Source organism: Mesoplodon bidens, assembly GCF_964165515.1.
Source record: "Mesoplodon bidens genome assembly, contig: HAP1_SCAFFOLD_190, whole genome shotgun sequence".
Taxonomy (NCBI): domain Eukaryota; kingdom Metazoa; phylum Chordata; class Mammalia; order Artiodactyla; family Ziphiidae; genus Mesoplodon; species Mesoplodon bidens.
Window position 1 is genome coordinate 72,461 of NW_027671870.1, and position 9,863 is coordinate 82,323.

A 9,863-nucleotide genomic window follows, 5' to 3' on the forward strand; every position below is an offset into this window, starting at 1 on the left:
ATTGGAAATACTTGGCAGTTTCTGCAGTTGATGCTAATTCAGATGGGAGCTGTATTCCAGTTATGCTTATTTGTGGTGATTTCTTGGCTGAAAGAAGTCAGCACATGAATTGCCTTCTCAGCCTAGTAATTATTGCACATTTGGTGGCTGGGTTTATTATGAGGTTCCTTAGGGTAATGTAATCAGTTTTACAGCCACCCAAGGTTTATTTCAAGGGGCAAAACTCACCAAAAGTTTACCTGCTTATTAAGTGCAACCCTCAGCATATAGTGGTAAGAAAATACTACTTTTCTAGAGAAGGAGCTGGCACACTTTTCTAAAGGGCCAGAGAGTGAACATCTTAAACTTTGCCATATGACCTCTGCTTTATCCGTCAAGTCTGCCATTGTAGCAGGAAAGCAGACAGAGATAAAAGGTAAACAAAAGAGCTGCGTTCCAATGAAACATTATTTATAGACACTAAAATGCGAATGTTATATAATTCTCAAATGTTGCAAAATATTTAATTTTTTTTTCAAGATTTGAAACTATAAAAATCATTTTTAGCTTACAGGTCCTACAGCACAGGCTGGGGGCAGCATCTGGGCTCTTTCACAGCAGAGATGAAGGATGAAAGAAGGGGCCTGCCTGGGCATGTGTAGTTGGCTCCTGCCTTGTTGTCCAGTGCCAGCCCCGTGCTCAGGACAGACAACACAGGGGCCCAGCGCATCCCGCTCCAGTTCTTTGGCCTCAGTCTGGAAGCCAGCAGAGTGAGAAGTCTAAGCGCCCCTGCCCCAAACCGGCCCAGACCCAAGGACGGCACCTATGGCTGCTCCAGCAGGCAAACAGCTGCATGTGAGCAGAGAAAGGGGGTGGGGCCAGATGGCAGGAAACCATACATCTTGTAAACAACGGGGGTCTGTAGGCAGACATAGAAAAGCGGGAACTTCTGGACGGACAGAAAACCATACATTTTGGGGTGACAAGTGTGCTGGAGGCAAAGGAAGGTGGGAAAACGGGAATCTAAGGCCTCTAAATGTAACCTTTTGCTCATTAAGCCCTCATTACAGTAAAACTAGCCTTGCAGATGAGAAGTTCCCGTCATGCACCGGGGCCGGGACACTTCGCGGCGAGGCTAAATAAGGAGGAAACTCCCCCCTCCCCTCGGAAAGGTGGAGCTGGGGTGAAAACCAGGAAGTGCGACCCCGCCCCCACCCTCCCCAATGAAGACTCCGCCCCTTCGTTTTCACGCCCCTTGGAAGCAGCCTGTCCAAGCAGCTCAGCGCCGCTGCTCACCCCCGTCGGCCCCCTGCGCCCCAGAAGTCCTCGCTGTGTCTTCTCCTTCTCCCTGTTGTCTCTGAATTCTTCCTGCGACAAGATGAGAACCTCTTCTCTGGTGAGGAGGCGGCTGTGGATCCACCGGCTCTTCCTGCAGCTGGGCGGGCGGGTCTGGGAGGAGCCCCTCGGTGCGGGCGGAGCCCAGGGCCCCGGGCCTTGGCCTCTCTGCGCCGCGCCCCGGGCTTCCGGGCGGGGCAAGGACTGCAGGTACAGGGAGCTCCGCTGCAGGGGCCCGGCCGGGAGCTGGAGGAGCGGCGGGCAAGGAGGGCCCGCCTCCCTGTCCGGAGCCGCGCGGAGGCCTCCGCCCACAGGGAGGGCGGCAGAGGTGGGGAGCCGGCCGGCGGGGGGCACCGCGCTCCTCGCCGAAGGCCTTCCGGCCCCAGGCTCGTTCCCCACGGGATCAGAACCGCCCCGGCTTCCTGCACTCGGGCCGCTGCTGCACTGGGCGCCTCTTCCTCCCGCTGGCCACTCGCTGCCCCCTGGGCCTCCGCCTCCGATCCTCCGGGAAGTCGGAGCCCTGAGATGGGCCGGAGGAGAGGGGCTCTGGGGCCGATGTCCCAGCAGCTTCTCCTTCCCCCAGAGGGGCCTCTTCAGGGGCGGGGGTCCGTCCAGGAGCTGATGGGGCTGGGCACCAGGAGTGAGGTGCTGTCCTCCCACGTCCTGCACGGTGAATCCAAGTCCCCCTAAAACTGAGTTCCCTCACTGAGTTTACAGATGACCTCTGTATCCAAAACTTTCTCCCTTTTCTTTGTCACCTCTGACCTCAATGCTGTGCTAATGGAACGCTCGTCAAGCAGAGTCAGGTGCCTAGACTACCCTTGTTAACGTCATCAATGGACCAGGTGCTGTTGTAGATGTCACCGTTCTCTCCAGATGCAGGTGGTTTCTCCAGGGCAGGATGAGCTCAAAGACCCCTGAGGCGGGGACCACCTGGCCTGGGAATCATAAACCAGAGACAGCCTGACTTCTGAAGCTATGATGAACAAATGTCACATATAGTATGGGATTAACAGTTATACAATTCTGTTCGTAAAATAGGTAACTAACCTCGATTTACTGCATAGCCCAGGAAACTCTATTCAATGTCTTGTAATAACCTATAATGGAAAATAATCCAAAAAAGTATGTATATATATAACTGAATCACTTTGCTATACACCAGAAAGTAACACAATATTGTATCAATAATTCAACTATACTTCGATTTGGTAAAAAAGGAAAAAAAAAGAGTCACAGAAATGTCAAATGATGACGATTAATGGCAGCCTCTTTGTCCTTCCCTTTAAAGAAGCCCCGAACTCAACGGCCCAATTGGAGTGTGTCTGTGGCTTTTCTCCCACTCCCTTGCTTGGAGATCTGTAAATAAACCCTTACTTTGATTAACACACCTGCTGTCAGAGTTGAGCTTTCTTCACCTCAGTCACATGAGCCTTTGCTCCATAAAAACAGGACCTCAGGTTGGCAGTTCCAGGGCTTGGAGTGTCATCGAAAGAATTCATCTCTGATGAGTGCACGTCCGGGCACCTCCCAACACATCGTCATGTCCCCAGGGTCTCCATGATGCTTGAGCTGCTGTCCCCACCCCCACACCCCCCAGGGGCAGAAGAGTGGGCTTTGGAGCGCCTGGGAGGAGGCCTTTCTTGCTGGGCCCAGAGCACGTCCCTGTCCCCTGCCCTTGTAGCAGCCTCCGTGCACTAAATGAAAGTGGGCTTTAGTATCTGTAACTCATATTTTAGTTGTTCATTATGTTCTGAACTGTTACAAAGAAACTCTTTAACTGTGTTGTCAATATAAATAATCACTAGATCAATCTATGCTAGGAATAGAAAAGAATCTTATGTGAGCCAAATTGAGGTCTATAGCTCAGGAGAGACAGATTCTAGAAGGACCTGAACTGTGTCCAGCCAGACTACAAGTTTGGGGAGGTTTATCAAGGCAAAAAGCTGACCATGACGTAAGTTGGTTGTCACGAATTATATGTGTGTCTGTGTGTTCTGATGTGATGGTAAATGGACCTGTCCCTTTCACTCCCTTCCGACCGTTCATGATTAGTGTATAGCAATGAAACGGGTTTCTGGGTTCCAGTGTTGTATCCTGCAACTTCACAGAATTCATTGATGAGGTCTAGTAGTTTTCTCGTAGTGTCTTTAGGATTTTCTAGGAATAAACCTACCTAAGAAGACAAACGTCCTGTACTCCAAAAACTCTAATAAGACACTGATGAAATAAATTGAAGGTGACACAAACAGATGGAAAGACACACCATGTTCCTGGATTGGAAGAATCAACATTGTTAAAATGACTATACTACCCAAGGCAACCTACAGCTTCGATACAATCCCTATCAAGTTATCAATGGCATTTTTCACAGAACTAGAACAAAAAATCTTAATTGTTTTATGGAAACAGAAAAGGCCCTGAATAGCCAAAGCAATCTTGAGAAAGAAAAACCGAGCTGGAGGAATCAGGCTCCCTGACTTCACTCTATACTACAAAGCTACAGTCATTAAAACAGTATGGTACTGGCACATAAACAGAAATATAGACCAGTGGAACAGGATAGAAAGCCCAGAAATAAACCCACCCACCTATGGTCAATTAACCTATGACAAAGGAGGCAAGACTATATGATGAAGGAAAGACAGTCTCTTCAAGAAATTGGTGCTGGGAAAGCTGGATAGCTACATGTAAAAAACTATGAAATTAAAACCTTCTCTAAAACCATACACAAAAATAAACAAAAAATGGATTAAAGACCTAAATGTAAGACTGGATACTATAAAACTCTTAGAGGAAAATATAGACAGAACACTCTTTGACATAAATCAAAGCAATATCTTTTACTAACCATCTCCTAGTATAATGGAAATCAAACCAAAAATAAAGAAAAGGGAACTAATTAAACAGAAAAGCTTTTGCACAGCAAAGGAAACTATAAACAAAATGAAAAGACAACCCACAGAATGGGAGAAAATATTTGCAAATGATGCAACTGACTAGGGATTAGCCTCCAAAATTTATAAACAGCTCATGCAACTCAATACCAAAAAAACCAAACAACCTAATGAAAAGATGGGCAGAACTTAAATAGACATTTCTCCAAAGAAGACATACAGATGGCAAAGAGGCACATGAAAAGATGTTCAACATGGCTAATCATTAGCAAAATGCAAATCAAATGTGCAATAGGCCATCACCTCACACCAGTCAGAATGGCCAGCATCAAAAAATGTGCCAACAGTAAATACTGGAGACGGTGTGGAGAACAGGGAACCCTCCTACACTGTTGGTGGGAATGTAAATTGGTACAGCCACTATGCACAACACTATGGAGGTTCCTTTAAAAACTAAAAACAGAGCTACTATATCATTCAGCCATCCCACTCCTAGGTGTATATCCAGAGGAAAACATGGTTTGAAAGGATACATGCACTCCAATTTTCATTGCAGTGCCGTTTGCAATAGCCAACACATGAAAGCAACCTAAATTTCCATAGACAGATGAATGGATAAGGAAGATATGATATATATATATATATATACACACACATATATATACATCATAGGGATATATATCATATATATGATATATATATATCATAAGGAAGATATTATATATATATATAATGGAATATTACTCAGCCATTAAAAAGAATAAAATAATGAATTTGCAGCAACATGGATGGAACTGGAGATTATCATATTAAGTAAAGTTAAGTCAGAGAAAGACAAATATCATATGATATCACTTGTATGCAGAATCTACAAAAATGATAGACATAAACTTATTTACAAAACAGAAACAGACTCACAGACTTAGAAAATGAACTTATGGTTACCAGAGGGGAATGATTGGGGGGTATAGATTGGGAAATTGGGAGAGACACATACACACTGCTATATTTTAAAAAGATCAGCAACAAGGACCTACTGTATAGCACAGGGAACTCTGGTCAATATTCTGTAATAAGCTAAAGGGGAAAGATATTTGAAAAAAATAGATACATGTATATGTATAACAGAATCACGTTGCTGTCCATCTGAAACGAATACAACATTGTGAATCAACTATACACCAATATAAAATAAAAATTTAAGAAACCAATTATAATTGGAGCGGGCAAGAGGTAAGGGTGCCTATTAAGCAAGGATTGGTTGATGTTTGAAATAGTTACATAGTTACAAGGGGAGACCTGTAGACCGTAAGTTGCAGGTGGCAGCTGCCAGCAGATACTGTTTTGAGAATGGCTGTTGGTGTCCTTGAGCCTGATACTGTAACAGGGAAGAAAAATCTGACTTCATATTAGATCTGGTTTTTTAAAATACTTTAACCTATATATCCTATTGTTTTTATTTCAAGTTAAAAATGTTGCCTATAGCCTGAAATATACAGGATAGCCCATTCTTAATGCTATGACCTTTAAGAGTATAACACTTGCCCATTCATATAGAGATAAAAAGTTGCAGAACAGAGAATAATATTTCTTTTGTTGGGAGGTTTGCAGGAACATCGTGACCTGACCTTTGTGGACAAAGGATTCCTGCGCCAACAACCAACCTCACCCCTCCTTAAGCTTGCCCTTAAACATGCTTTGCTGAAACCTTCAGGGAGTTTGGGGCTTTTTGAACATGAACCTCCCATTCTCTTTGCACGGCTCTGCAATAAACCTTGGTCTCACTCTGCATCAGGCACATGAACTTGTGTTCGCTAATAATACAGGTCAGAAAACTCAAGTTTTCACTAATAAAAGAATGCGTTTGAAACCCTGTCTATAGTAGTCACCCGGTCCATTTCGAAAGCCTGAACCATAGTTGCTCCATTTGATTTTTAAATGTATTTTTTTCTTTAATGGTTAATACCAGGTATACAGTGAATTTTGAATAGGCTACAATAGGCTGCGTTGGTTTAAGATATAGCCCAAACATACAATAAGAAGAAAACTCCCCTGGTAAGATTGGCATGACTAAATATATTCAGAACTTCATTGAGCCTATTCTCATATTTACTCAATTTACTGCAGCTTTAGAGGTTTCTAACTTCTACTCAGATTTGCAAAGATTGGTCACTGGGAAATTTATTAGCTGTCATTGTGTTCCAGATGGCAGAGTCAACAAGGACTAAAGGTAGAAACACCTGCAAAATACCTAAAATGGTCAAAATTGTCCGACTACTTTTAAAATGTTATTGTTTAACCATCCAGACAAATGAGAAATGCCAGAGAAAAGTCAAATAGAGACGTGTTTTCGTTCAGCCAAACAGATGACAGTGAGAGGTGAGGTGAGGAAACCGGCCCAGTGTGGGTGGTGAGACCAGGCAGTTGAGACGTTATGCAGGCAGCTGCGGCGGCAGCTCTATCACGTCCCCACGGGGCTGGTCTCTCAGCCCCCCAGACGCCAACTTTTCTTGGTAAACTCAGTGTAAGGATCTCAGCCATTCATCAGGCACTTCTTTGGCTTCACACATGAGCAGGACACTTGTAGCTGCAAGGTTTACAAATTAGAACCTCTGCAGTGACTAGTCTGTGCTCTGTGCTCTCCTCAACTGAGGCTGCTTCTGGTGTCTCCCACAGCACCTATACCACGTCCTGAGTGTCCAGGCTTACAGCCGTGCTACTTGAGACTGGTCTGTGACATTTCCGTGTCTGGCATGTAGCAGGCATTGCATGAACATTTACTGGGGACAAGGAGGCTAAACTGCACAAGCATCTACTCCTAAGCTCATTCACACAGCTTGTGACTGCGGCTGAGTTCCAGAGACCTCATTGCCTGTGGTGGGCACTAAAGGTCTCACAGCTTGTTTCATCTGCATGTTCTTTCCCCCCTGATAATATGACCCTTTTAGCTTCTCCTCCTAGAGGTTTGCATAGACCAGGTGGGAAGGACCAAAGGTGTTCCAGGCTTGTGTCAGGCTGTTAAAGCTCAACTACACTGAAAGCTCATGAGAGGTACAGTATCACGTGGGGGTGACTTTCAACAAGAGTTGTCACAGTGCCACTAACCTCAACAAGTGTATTCACTTTTTGTATAAAGGTTTTAGCCCAACACTCTGCTCAAAAAGTGCAGAATTCACATTGTGTGATGTTTAAGCCCTTTGTTCTTGCTCTAGGGCAAGATTTCCCAACCTGGGGATTAAAGACATTCTGAGCCGGATAATTTTTCTCTGTGGGAGCTGTCCTGTGAGTTCTGGGATGTTGAACAGCACCCCTGGCCTCTACGCAGTAGCATCTACTCAGGCGTGACAACCCAAAATGTTTCCGGATGCACCCACTTGTCCTCTGGGGATGGGGGATTGGGGAAAAATTCCTCCAGCTGAAATTTTTTTCTCAAGTGGCACCAGTAGGTTGCAAGGAGAACCAAAACAACAACAACAAAAGCAACAACAGCAAATGACTCACCAAGACCTGCACAGTGATGGAATTATGACAAACTAAAGAACAGGCTTTCATTGTATAGTATCTTCAGGATATTTTTGATCCTTCTGTGGAGAGGGGACTTGAAGTCCTCCATCCCTTAGTGGTATTTGGCCCAAGGCCCCATATGCCTTTACCTAAAGTGTGTTTAATGTCACATTTGTTTAATATATGCCCCCAGATCTGCCCCTCTGTGTGCCTGCATCAACAGAGTGTATCTACTTAGATTATACAGTGTGAGCAAATAGAATCCTCATGATTTCAATAGCCTCCAGGGTAGCAACTCACAATGAATGTAAACTAATTTTACTGATGATAGTGAGACTTTGCTACCAGAATATGTAGTAAATATTAGGAAACAATCTATTTTACAGTAATAATTCAAAATGAAGTTAAAGAAATTTAATCATCATGACTGTTTACCACCAAAATCAGGTAGTGTAGCATGTTAGGTGGTGCAGCAGGGTGAAGATGACAAGACAAATATCTCTAACATGTTCCCCACTTACTCATCTCTAAAATATGGGGCACCACTCAGGGTGCACACAGATGTGCCACCCACATCTCTGGCCCAGAAAACACTCACTGCCCAGCTGCTGGAGTGCCATCAACAGGCAACTTCCAGCCAAGATCCCCTCAGGCAGCCTCACCCATGCATGGGTCCCTCTGAGGGCTGCCACAGCCAATGGTCAAGTGCAGAGGGGCACTTACAACACCTGTGATGACCACATATGCTTCAGAGCCCCCATGGGCTGAGCCAAGGCTTCCTCGGGGCCGGACACCTGCTCAGCTGTGCCATCAGGCCAAACCTGCTCCCTCTCTGCCGTGTCTCAGAGGTTGACACCTAATTGGCACCCTGCTTGCCAAAATCCATCTTAACATTCCCTTCCAGAGAAACAGAATTGTGACGGGAGGAAAGCAGTGATGAAGGGGATTTGGGAGCTAGACTGCTCCACAGTTGGCAGTAGCAGGGACCCCTCCACGGGCTAGGTGGAGCACGCATCGTGTCTGAAATAGGTGGTGGTCCAGGTGTGCAAACTCTCACAGGTGACAGGGTAGTAATTGCTAGTCACCATCGAAACCAGCAGAGGAGCTTCCGGGTAGAAAGAAAGCAGAAAAAGCTGAAGACCCCACCCAGACCCAGGATTTTGATAAAAGATATTTTCACATATTGAGGTATGGAGAGGTCGTCTGGTTTATACAGGAGTTAACTTGAGTGTTACGCACACTAGAACAGCCTGCGTGTGGCCTATCAAACATACATTGTGCTTCTGCTTTAATTATTAAAGAGAAGAGTGCATTGACCAGAAGTAAAAAATGTCCATGTTAAAAGTGAAGATGAAATGTCTTCCTTCCTGGGACGCCAATGCTGAAGCTCCTTCAATAATAAGCCTCAGTTCCCAGGTGCCAAGGCCATGCTGACTCGCTGTATATGGGCTGATCTCATTTTGTTTGTTTGTTTTGTTTCTGTTTTTGTTTTTTTCCCTGAAACCTTAAAAGAATGTGTCCCTGACTTGTTTAATGTTCTTTGTTCTGACAATATATAAAACTTTGCTGAAAACCATGCTTCCCTGGGACAGTTCATCAGAGCTACCTGAGGCATTGTCTTCCAGGCTATAGTCCACAGTTTGGCTCAAATAAGTTGCTTTTCTATTCCTTTATAGATTGTTTATTGATTATTTTCATCAACAAATTATTAGTAAAAGTAGCCAGGCTCCAAGTCCCAGAAGAGTTTAGTCAGACACCCACCAGAGGTCTGCTAGCCCGTGGGACGTTAGGGCCGTGAGAGAAACCCTAACTTGGTAGTGGAATTCAGGAGGATGCCCTGAGCGTTGAAACCCACGCTCTTCTGACCCCTGTGAGCCTGTAGAAATGGCCAACAGTCCCTCTGTGACCAGGTGCCGCGCCTCCATCCTGTTCTTGCAACGAGAATGAGTGCTTCGTCTCTTCTTCCTGCTCAACTTACGCCCTTTCAGCTACCAGCCCTGGGGAGAAATTGCTGACCCCAAACGGCCCCCCAAATTGCCGCAGTGCTCACGTGAATAGTCGGAGGGAGTAGGTGAGGAAGCAGAATGAGTGAGATCTCCCTTGAGCCGGAAACGTGCAGCCAGGCGCGTCACTTGTGGGTAAAGACCC

At 45.3% G+C, this 9,863-nt stretch overlaps 1 long non-coding RNA gene across 1 annotated transcript; it reads left to right on the plus strand.

The window, feature by feature from the left end:
• The first annotated feature begins 980 nt into the window (after positions 1-980).
• LOC308610891 lies at positions 981-3,225 on the plus strand. Its single transcript, XR_014014695.1, has 3 exons — positions 981-1,375; positions 2,606-2,675; positions 2,767-3,225. It is a non-coding gene; the product is annotated as an uncharacterized lncRNA (long non-coding RNA).
• Positions 3,226-9,863: the final 6,638 nt, after the last annotated feature.